Consider the following 11,484-nt stretch of genomic DNA (forward strand, 5'->3'; position numbering starts at 1 on the left):
TCAACGCGCTCTGGATATGATAATAATGTATTGGAGAGGTGTGGATAAATTCACAAGTATAATAGCTTGGTTGGAGGACTTTAGTTATGGGTGAGGTGTCGGATAAGTTCAGGCTGTTTTCTTTGAAGCAGAGAAGTTTGGTGGTTGACTTATTAGAAGTGTATGGGATTATGAGGGGTATGAGTAGGGAGGATTGAAAAAAGCTGTTCACCCTCATTGCAAAAACCATGAACATAGGAACATTATGTTAAGGTGAAAGGCAGTAGGTTCAGAGGGAACTTGAGGTAAATATTTTTCGTCCAAAGCGTGAAAGAGGTATGGAATACAAATCCACGGATGACAGTTGAAGCGGGTAACCTCACAATTTTAAAACGAAAATGTTTGAATGTCGACTTGTACAACATACAAAATATGAAGCTTGTGCCATTAAGTGAGATTTGTGCATATTTAGCACATTCCTCGGCCGTAGGGATTAGATTGGCTGAAGTGCCTGTTCGAAACTTTGTGACGTTATGAAGCATGATGTTAAGAAACAATTGAAGATACGAGATTTTGCAAGTCTTTTGGTTCCTGGAATTTTCTGAAGGGAGCAACGATCACTTTGACCTATCAGCTTCATGAGGTACGCTGTTCCATCGCAGCCACAACACTTGCATCAACATATCAGACAATGTGGTAAAATGTTCTGTCTAATCGTGTACACACACATAATAACTCTATGTAACAAATTAACACGACATCTGTCCACATGCCACCAATGAATTGATCCAAAGGTATGGATTAGCTGAAAGAGCAGGTTAGCTGGATTGGCCATATTAAATTGTCCATAGTGTTAGGTGCATCAGTCAGGGATAAATGTGGGGATCGGGGAATAGGTCTGGGTACATTACTCTTCAAAGGGTCCGTATGTACTTGTTGGGACGAAGGGTCTGTTTCCATACTGTCGGGAATATAATCTAATCTAATAGAGTAGGTTGTTGACAATGTTGTAAAGTATTACCTGCAAGGGAATGCCCTTTTCGAAGATGTACTGATTGATTCCACTGGCCCATAACTCCTAACTTCACAATGGCTGACTTCCAAGCCCACACCAAGGAGCTAAAACGGAGTTGTGGTGAGATAGGCTGCTTAGCCATCAAAGCAGATTTCAACTGAGGTTTGCATAAAGATCCTGAACAAATTAGGTGTCATTAGATTTCAAGGCAGATTCTCTGATCGTTTGAGACAGAATTGGCACAAATGTGCATGCTTGTAACTCTTGTACCTTAGGCATCACAGGAACTAGCTGAAGTTGATTCTTAATGTACTGGCTCATGTTCAATTATCTTTAGCTTCTTCATCATTGACAGTCTAGACCTCACATTATTTGATGTCGAGTGTTCGCTGATGATTGCACAATGTTCAACACCATTCATGATTACTCATCTGCGGAAAGAATTAGAGTCCAAATTTAGAAGGACGTGGACAATATTCAAAAATGGCCAGGGAAGTGCTCACTGATATTTATGTTGCAGAACTGCAGAAAATGATCATTTCCGAAAAGAAAGAATCAAAAGGTAACCTTTGACAATGAAGGTTTTACCACCTCCAAAACCCCCATATCAAATTCTGAAAAATAGTATTGACTGGACACAAATAGTCATGAATAATATGGCCAAGGAGTGTGCCTGAAGCTAGAATTTCATTGGCTGGTAGTTAATAAAGTATATCAAATGTATCCGCCCAAAAGCTAAAAGGCTTCAGTCAGACGTGTGATGGAACAGGATCAATTTGTCTGCACATATTTAGCTTCTAACGGGACTGAGAAGTTCTCTGAGCTCAGGGATTTTTCCATTTGGTTTAATTTTAGCTGGCAACATAGAGAAGCAGGTATAATGGAAAGAGGATCCATGCTTCAGTCAATGATCTATGACTGATCCCCTCTGCAAGCTCTCTCTTGTACGAACCTGTGTTTGAATTTACCTTTTTTTCCAAGTGGTGTGTTTGTGGGGTTATTCCAGAAATTGGAACAGCGTCATTAAATTCCAACAGAGTCGGTTGGTTTCTCAGATAATTTAAGTCATTGTATACTCTATTCTATTCTGTTCTTGTTTCAAACTGTAGTCTCTCCATAAATTCTGTTTTGTTAAAAACTGAATGGTTTGACCAGATATGTCGGTCATGGAATGTTCACGTTTATTTGTTAAAACAATGAGAACAATTAGAGTCTGGTCTCCCTTGTTGAAATGTTTAAAGGGGTCTGGCTTGATCCAGAATACATATTACCTCAAAAAAGCATGAAGAAGATAAGCAGAAATAAAAGAAGCAACAGAAAGAAAAGGGAACGATCAGGTCACCTCGTCCCTTCCTCCATGAGACGCACAGCCTGGAATTCAAAAACAAAGATTCATCCATTCATCAGCGAACACAGACGAGTGAATCATCGCCGCACGATGCAGCAAGAATTTCGCCATCACCACCGTCAAGTACCCTGGCCCAGGCTAAGCTTCGAGACATGCCACTTCAGCTGCCATTGAAACTGCGTCCCTGTTGTGTCGCATTTTTTTGTCTGCATTATTCTTCTGCTACGTTTCCCCAAGTTCTTTCAAAGTCAGTTGTGTCTCAGTAAGATATCTTTTTGTCCATTCATGACAGAAAAGTGCACAGCATTCTGTTGCTAATTATGATGGATCGATTTCTGAGTTAAAGGGTTTGAAGGGAGCAACACATAACTTTGATAAAGTAAGTGTGTTTCACAGGGTTTTCTCTGTTTTGGACCCTTGGTGATATTTTCTTCAGATATTGAAGGATACACTCCCAATTTTCTGTATTTGGTATCGTGCTTTAGTACTTTCAAGTCATGCAGATAGTCAATTATTGTGATTTTAGAGGAACTGTATATGAAACATATGTGGCAGTATTCCACACAACGACTTGAAGTCTTTATTAGAACCCTCATCATGTGTTCAAAGCTGATGCTTTCGCAAAATCCCGTGACGACCTGGCTTCTTAGCGAGGTTCTTATTCATAAAAGCTGGTTTCATTTCCGTCTGAATACTCCAAATTAAAATTGCAAACAAACATGCTAATTATCTGCATCTCAACTTTAATGCACATTGTAATGAATATCACCGAATTAATAGTTGCTTGTTAATAGAGTATACTTTCTTTTATTAACTCCTGTAAACTGTTAAACTGTCGTGCAATTCCCTCGTGGGTCGTTTTCATCCAAATGGCGGTCCATCATAAAAAAAAACAAAAGCCAGTTTCGATTGGAGCCTTCTGGAGGGAACTTGCGTCAGATCACATGGGCACTTGATCTGATTTTTGGCAGACAAACTACACTGACCTGAATTTGCATATGGATATTGTGCCAGTTTTTGTGCAACTTATCAAGGCGCTAAACCAGATTTATGCACAAGTACGAATGTCCTGAATCAGGTATATTTGTACTAAGTGTAACAGTCTAAACCTGAGGGTTTTGTTATAATACCAGAAACGTCGTGACGTATCAGTGAAGACGTGAGTTCATGCATCTCGAATGTAACTACTTTGAGGGATTTATCGATAATTTTGTTGCAACCAATTGCGTTACAGGCTTTCAAAATCATTTTGACCTTGGCGAATGATCAAACAAAAAAAAATAATTATCCTGAGTGAGAAGATGGTTATGTCCTCCAAGACAATTTATTTTTGTCAGACTGTTCAGTAATTCAGATGTTCACTTTGACCCAAAATCCTAGTAACTGTCTTTCTTTTATGTGATGGAACGCAATTTGGACACTTCTACAAACTCCGACAATTTCCTTTTGGAGCAAAAACTTAGCCCATGGTAAACAATCGATTCCGTTGTATCAGAAGCTTCAGTCAAACAGCAGCTGCACTAACCTGTTTTTGCTTCAGTAATTGGTAATTAATGTAAATGATGTAATATCTGATTTTCTCCCTGGGGACTTACCACCCTCTACAACAATGATCCTTTTTGCTGTGAAGTGCATAATGCACTGGCGCTTTCGTTAGAAATGCACGGAATACCAGAAGGTCAGGTGTTTGCCATCTACTACCCCATCATTGCAATAATTGGAGTGCCAGGTGACGTATAGAACTTCAGCTGTAACTTCATGTGTCATAACTTAACTGCATTAGTTCTTCATTTTGCCGCTAACAAGTCCCCATGATAGATATTGATACTGCGTTTAACTGGTGACGTTTATCACTTCAATGGTACAAATTATTCTGCGTATTCGATAAAATTTCTGTATTTTAATGCCATCATTCTCTCCATTCACCTCTTTGCCTGGTCACTTGACGTTATAATTTGTGTCATTGGCTGAGGTTTTTTCCCTCCATCTGAATATTTTATTCTCTCTCATTCAAAGTTGTACTCTAGGACTTTATCCACATAGTTTCTTTGAAGGACCAGCTTAATTTATCTCTTCAATGTTTGTGTGCCTTTATGCGCCAAGTTACACTTCACCACTTGAATACTTTCCCGATTTATCATTATCATCTCAAGATGCAAACATCGTTCTATTTTTTTCATTCACTGTCTCTATGAGGGATGAATACTATCAGTATCTCGGTTGAATGCAGTTATGCTGTATTATTGGCAACGCTTTTAACCTACAATTACGACAACGTTACTGCAATGTAAACGTGTTGGATTTTAGCTTAAAATATGCTTGTTAATGGCGCAGAAATATAAGATATTCTGTTGCATTTATAGCAGAAGTAATGGTTTAGTTGGTTCTAATTATCCAGGATTTATTCTTTTTTTCCAGGTTTCAGTATCGTCATAAATTGCGAAATTAAGGCCCTTATTCAGGAAGTGGAGGGTTGGGTATTGGATGTTTCAGAAAATAGGAAACTACCCGCTAGTTAGTTTAACATCTCTCAAACTGTTTACTTTCAAATTCATTGTAAAATTCATTGCAACAGGACTATTGAGATAAAAGTAGCCAGGCATTATAAATGTACTTTGTCAAAACAAATCCTCATTAAACTTTATTGGACTTTATAAAAAAATCGTAACATAACGTGTGGAATATTTGAAAAACGCAGATTTCCAAAATGTATTTGGCAAGGTATCATATCAATGGTTAATGTGAAGATTAATTGACATGGTATAAGAATTGTTGCATTTGCGTAGATAGATAAACTTGCTAACAGGAAACCAAGAGTTGGCAAAATGGTTTTTTATTGGTACAATGCAAACTTTGGCATAGCCCATATTTTAGTGCTGATTCTTTGAACTTTTAGAATGTTTATGAATACCATGGATAACGGTAAGAAGGTATCATTATAAAATATCATACGTCTCAGAAATAGATTTGAACATATGTTTCAAGAGTATGTAAGCTGGTTCTTAAAAAAAAAGTCAAGTGAGCAGAGAAAACTGATAATCAGACTGTAATGTGAGATAAATGTGAAATTGAGTACTTTGGACGAAACAGTGAAAACCAAGCAAAATGTCCAAATGATTAGCATTTGCAGAAGTTATTTTACATGTAGAGTCACAGAGTCATAGAGACAAACAGCACGGAGACAGACCCTTGATTCCAACTCGTCATGCCCACCATATATCCCAACCGAATCTAGTCCCACCTGCCAACACCTGCCTATATCACTCTAAACATTTCCTATTCATATACACATCTAGATGACTTTTAAACATAGCAATTGCACAGGCCTTTACCACTTCCTCTGGCAGCTCAATCCATATCTCTACCACACTCTGCGTGAAAAGGTTGCCCCTTAGGTCTCTTCTTTATCTTTCCCCTCTCACCCTAAACCTTTGCCGTCTTGTTTGGACTCCCCCACCCCAGAGAACAGTCTTTGTCTATTTATCCTATCCATGCTCCTCATGATTTTATAAACCTGTATAAGGTTGCCCCTCAGCCTCCGATAATCCAGGGAAAACAATCCTAGCCTACTCAACTTCTCCCTATGGCTCAAATCCTCCAACCCTGGCAACATCCTTGTAAATCTTTCTGAACTCTTTCAAGTTTCACAACATCTTTCCGATAAGAAGAACAAAATTGCACGCAATATCCCATCAGCAGCCTAACCAATGTAGCGTATAGTCGCAAAAAGACTTCCCAACTCCTACACTCCTGACCAATAAAAGAAAGCATACTAAACGCCTTCTTCACTATCCTATCTACCTGCGACTCACTTTCAAGGAGCTATAAACTTGCACTCCAAGGTATATTTTTTCCGCAAACTTCCTAGAACCTTACTATTAAATGTTGAAGTCCTGATAAGATTTGCTGTCTCAAAAAGGAGACTTCACCTTTACCTAAATATATCTCCATCTGCCACTTCTCAGCCCATTGGCCCATCTGAACAAGATACTATTGTAATTTGAAGTAACTGTTTTCGCTGTGCACTGGACCTTCAATTTTGGTGTGATCTGGAATCTTCCTAACTATACCTGTCATTTTCACATTCAAATCATTTCTCTTAATAATGAAAGGTAGTTGACCCATTACCGATCCTTGTGGAACTCCACTGTCATAGGCCTCCAGTGTTAAAAACAACCCTCCACCACCACCGTCTGTCTTCTACCTTTGAGCCAGTACTGTATCCAAATCGGTAGTTCTACGTTGTATTCGATGAGATCTAATCTTGCTAACCAGTCTCCCATGGGGAACCTTGACAAACGCTTTACCGAAGTCCATATAGGTCACAACTACCGCTCTGTCCTCATCAACCCTCTTGGTTCTTTCTTCAAAAAAAGCTCAATCAAGTTTATTTGAAATGAGTTTCCACGCACAACGCAATGTTAACCATCGCAGATCAGTCCTTGCCTTTACAAATACATGTCCATTATGGGCATCAGGATTCCCTCCAGTAACTTGCCCAGCACCGATGTCAAGCTCACTGGTCCATTGTTCCTTGGTTTGTCCTTACCACCTTTACTCAACAGTGGTACCACGTTAGCCAACCTCCAATCTTCTGGCACCTCATCTGTCACTATTAATGATACAAATATCTCAGTAAGAGGCCGATCAATCACCTCCCTAACTTCCCACCGAGTTCGAGGGTACACCTGATAAGGTCCTAGGAAATTTATCCACGTTTATGCGTTAAAGACAGCCAGCATTTCCTTCTTTGCAATATGGTCATTCTTCAAGCCGTCACCATCTATTTCACTACATTCTATATCTTCCATGTCTTTTCCTACGGTAAATACCGGTGCAAAAGAGTCGTTTAGTGTCTCCCCATCTCCTGCGGCTCCACACAATTACCACCCTCCTGATCTTTGAGGGACACTATTCTCTCCCTCGTTACTCTTTTGTCATTAATGTATCTGTAAAACCCTTTGGATTCTCCGTAACTGTATTTGCAAAAGTTATCTCAGTCCCCTTTTTGCTCTCCTGATTTCTGTCTTAAGTATACTCCTGCTGCCTTGATCATCTAAGGATTCGCTCGATCTGTCGTGCCTGTCCATGTCATACGCTTCCTTCTTTTTCTTAACCAACCCTCTACTTATTTAGTCACCCAGCATTCCCTGTATCTCACAGCCCTTCCTTTCACCTTCAGAGCAATAGACCTCTTCTGGACTCTCGTTGTCTCATTTTTGAAGGTTTTCCATTTTTCAGCCGTCCCTTTATCAGTGATCATCTGCCCCGAGCTAGCTTTTGAATGTTCTTGCCTCATACCGTCAAAATTGGCCTTTCTCCAATGTTGAAACACAACTTTTAGATCCGGTCTGTCTTTTTACATCACTAATTTAAAACTAATAGAATTATAGTCGCTCGCCCTCAGTCCTCCCCCACTGACACCTCAGTCACCTGCCCTGCCTTATTTCCCAAGAGTAAGTCAAGCTTTGTACCTTCTCTAGTAGGTATATTCATATACTGAATCAGAAAATTTTCTTGAACACAATTTACATATTCGTCTGAGTCTTAACACTTAACACTCTGGCAGCCCCACTCTTTGTTCAGAAAGTTACAAATCCCTTCCATAACCAGCCTATTATTCTCACAAATGGATCTCTGAATGCAAATGCGCAGACGCATTAAGTGACTGGGATTGTTAATTCAAATCACTGTTAATTTCAAGAGAAATTAAATTCTAGTATCGTGTAGGTATTCTTGAGTTTCAGGGACATAATGAGACCACAACTGACGTACTGCCCACCGCAGTGAGCTTTTCAGTTGGAAAACATTTGGAAGCATTTCAGATAAGGAAACATTATCAGGTTGATTCCTGGCTTGGCAAGACTGCACACAAAAGGTCCTTGCGATTATCAGCTGGAGAACTCAGTGTGACATTCCCAAAGTCAGAGAAATACAAATTGGCGCCTCACCTACATCTGTTTCAGCATATGTCTTTACAAAGCAATTGCTGACATGGATAACAGTGAGTGTTTTCACCGAATCTCGTTCGCAGGAATCGGATTTGATCCTGAACTAAGCGTAACCTGCGTCTCAGCCAGCTTCCACACTCAGTAATAATCGTTTTACTATTTCCCCACTGTAACATTTTCTGCTATATTTTGCTGTTATCGTTCTCTAGTACACCTAAGTGATCAAATGAACGTCGACTGGCTGATCAACTTAGTCAGGAAATGTAACTGTAGACATGATTCTCCGTTAAAAATCCAACAAAATATTTTGCAATCTTATATCATTAACAAAGATATGTTTCAGCTGGATGTGTACTTTAAATACAGTTATTTTTGCATTTCCTGCAAGCTATAAAGGCCATAGAGTTATATCATTCAAGAGCATTCAATAAAGTGGATAATTTTACTGGAAACTGAAAAATAAATTATCCATTCGTCCATTTTATGAAACACAAATGGTCTCTTTCTGTTTCTGTTGCAGCTAATTTGGCTGTGATTGCGATCTTGCCTCGAAGGCAATGTGGTTTGTCTGGGTGCATGATACTTTACCTGGTGTCCATGGCGGTGGCAGACCTCCTGGTCCTGGTAACCTGTGTAATATTAAACCGGATACCTGGGATTTACTTTCCATACAGTTTTCTGTCCATTACTCCAGTTTGCAGTTTTCGTGCTGTCTTAAATTCCACCACTGTAGACAGTTCTGCTTGGTTTACTGTCGCTTTCACCTTTGATCGATTTGTGGTGATTTCTTGCCAGAAGCTGAAAATAAAATATTGCACCAGAATGGTCGCAGCATGGGTCATAGGAATCGTATCTACGCTGTGTTGCATAAAAAATGCATTTTTGTATTTTATATATGAACCTGTGTACACAATTAACAATGTATCCTGGTTCTGCAACATAAAATTGATATTTTATGAGTCACCTGTTTGGACCGCATATGATTTACTTCGTAGCATTTTCAACCCTCTTCTCCCATTCGTTCTGATTTTACTGCTCAATGCTTTGACGATTAGATATATTCTTCTGGCCAATGGAGCCCGAAGGAGACTCAGGGAGGATAGTCACAGAGAGAATCAGAGTGACCCAGAGATGGAGAAGAGGAGAAAGTCCATCACTTTACTCTTTGCCATTTCAGGCAGTTTCCTTTTGTTGTATTTGTTATCTTTTACAACGATCCTCTATGTCCGAATTGTGAAAGTGACCTATTTTTCAGGTTCACTTTTCAGCAAATCGTCATTTATCCTTGAGGAGAATGCATTTATGCTTTTATTTTTGTGTTCCTGCATCAATCCGTTTATTTATGCTGGAACCCAAAATAAATTCAGAGACGAATTAAAGAATGGGTTGAAATACCTGCTGCGTCAATTTCGTAAATGATTCGAAATTGGAAAATATGAATATCAATCATGCACAATTTTCCAGAGGTACAACGTAACAACACCGTGATTGTAACGATGCAACGTAAATAGGCAGAACTTGTGGTATCATGGTTCCTGTATGTTTTATTCACTTGTTTATTTTTATTTCACCAGCAAAAAGAACATTAGTTGTCCTCTGTAATTGCAGGTTTATTCTAAACTATGGTGGCGACTGGTATGAAATAAATTGAAACACTTTTTCTTGTAAAATTGACTAAAGCAATGTTTAATTTACTTAAGTGATGTTGATGGTCTATCGTAAAAGTAATTGAGGTGTTGCCCATTGTGACATAGGTGGAGGCAGATGGCAATGCTTTGTGAGCAGAAATTCGAGAGAATGCAGTGACGAATCAGAGAGGACCTGATGTACGATAGTCAATTCTTATTTAACTTGTAGGAGAAACGCAGCACAATAGCATCTGAGACAGAAATGGTTTTGTCTGAGAGCTCAGTAACTCACAGTAGAGTGAGTCAGTTTCAGATCCGTGATAGTTTAACTGGTGAAGTTATTTACTGTCTGGAGCTCTAAACAGGTACCAACCAAAATCCACTTTATATAAGAGCCACTCGAATGTCTCCACAGAATGCAATGAAACTGATCGGAACTTTGTTAGCTTGAATTGATTGGAAGAATTTCGAAACGGTTGAAGACCAGCGATCACACAGGACGCTTTCCTACCATTTTTCGCACGTGCACTGCTTTGAATCACATGCCGGTAGTTAAAAATTATTATTTTATGCGACATGAATATCGCTGTTTTTTTAGCATTTATTGTTCATCCCTAATTTCTCTGGAATTCAGTGTGTCCAATTGCCTGAGCACTGGTAGTAGTGACTCCCGTGATCTGATCTCTAGATCAGTTTAATTCGAAGGATTCCGTATTTTTTTCACAAAGGTCAATATGCCAGTCATAATATAAAGATGGAATGTGCTATTATTGAGCAAACAGATCTGAAGAACATATTAAATTCTTACTCTTAAAACACATTCCAAAATCTGTCCTCGACTGTACTTTAAGTTTCATATACTGTTTGTGTTCTAACTCCAATTAGCTGCCCTTCTCCGTGCCTGTCAGTATAGATGTGATAATCTACAATCTTCAGATTCTGGATTTGCAGTGAGAGAATACAAAGAAAGCAGTATCATTCATATTATTTTTACATTTACCACTCATTTATTCACAGTGCCAATCGACAGCCTGAGGACACCAACTTGCAACAATTCCACTTGTATGCAACTGGACCTTAAACCACTGTGACCTGGTATTTTACGTATTCATCTAGATGGTTGTTAAATGTTGTGTGAGTTTCCAACTCCACAATCATCCGAGGCAGTACATTCCATATTTCGCCCACCTCCACATAATATCCTTTTTCTCAGGTTGCCTCTGCACTTCTTCGTCCTCATCTTAAACACATGCTTTCCGCTCTTCGACACGTGCCCCTTTGGAAAATAAAATCTCTCGAGATTTTCTATCTCTTCCGATGATTGTTGGACACACCTCAATCAGATTCTCCCAAACCAAGTTGTGTTTGTTCAAAGAGAAACATATCCAACCCGAGGCTTTTCGTTGCAATCAACATCCTGCTTTGTATTGTCTCCAGTGCAATGGGGGTTTTCCCATTGAGTGACGAACAGAATGACACGTGGTTTTGCATCTCTGGCATAAGCAATGTTTTATGAATTTGCAACAAAACTTCCTTGCTACTGCATTCAACGACCCAACTAAT

Source organism: Chiloscyllium plagiosum, chromosome 44 (genome assembly GCF_004010195.1).
Source record: "Chiloscyllium plagiosum isolate BGI_BamShark_2017 chromosome 44, ASM401019v2, whole genome shotgun sequence".
NCBI lineage: Eukaryota > Metazoa > Chordata > Chondrichthyes > Orectolobiformes > Hemiscylliidae > Chiloscyllium > Chiloscyllium plagiosum.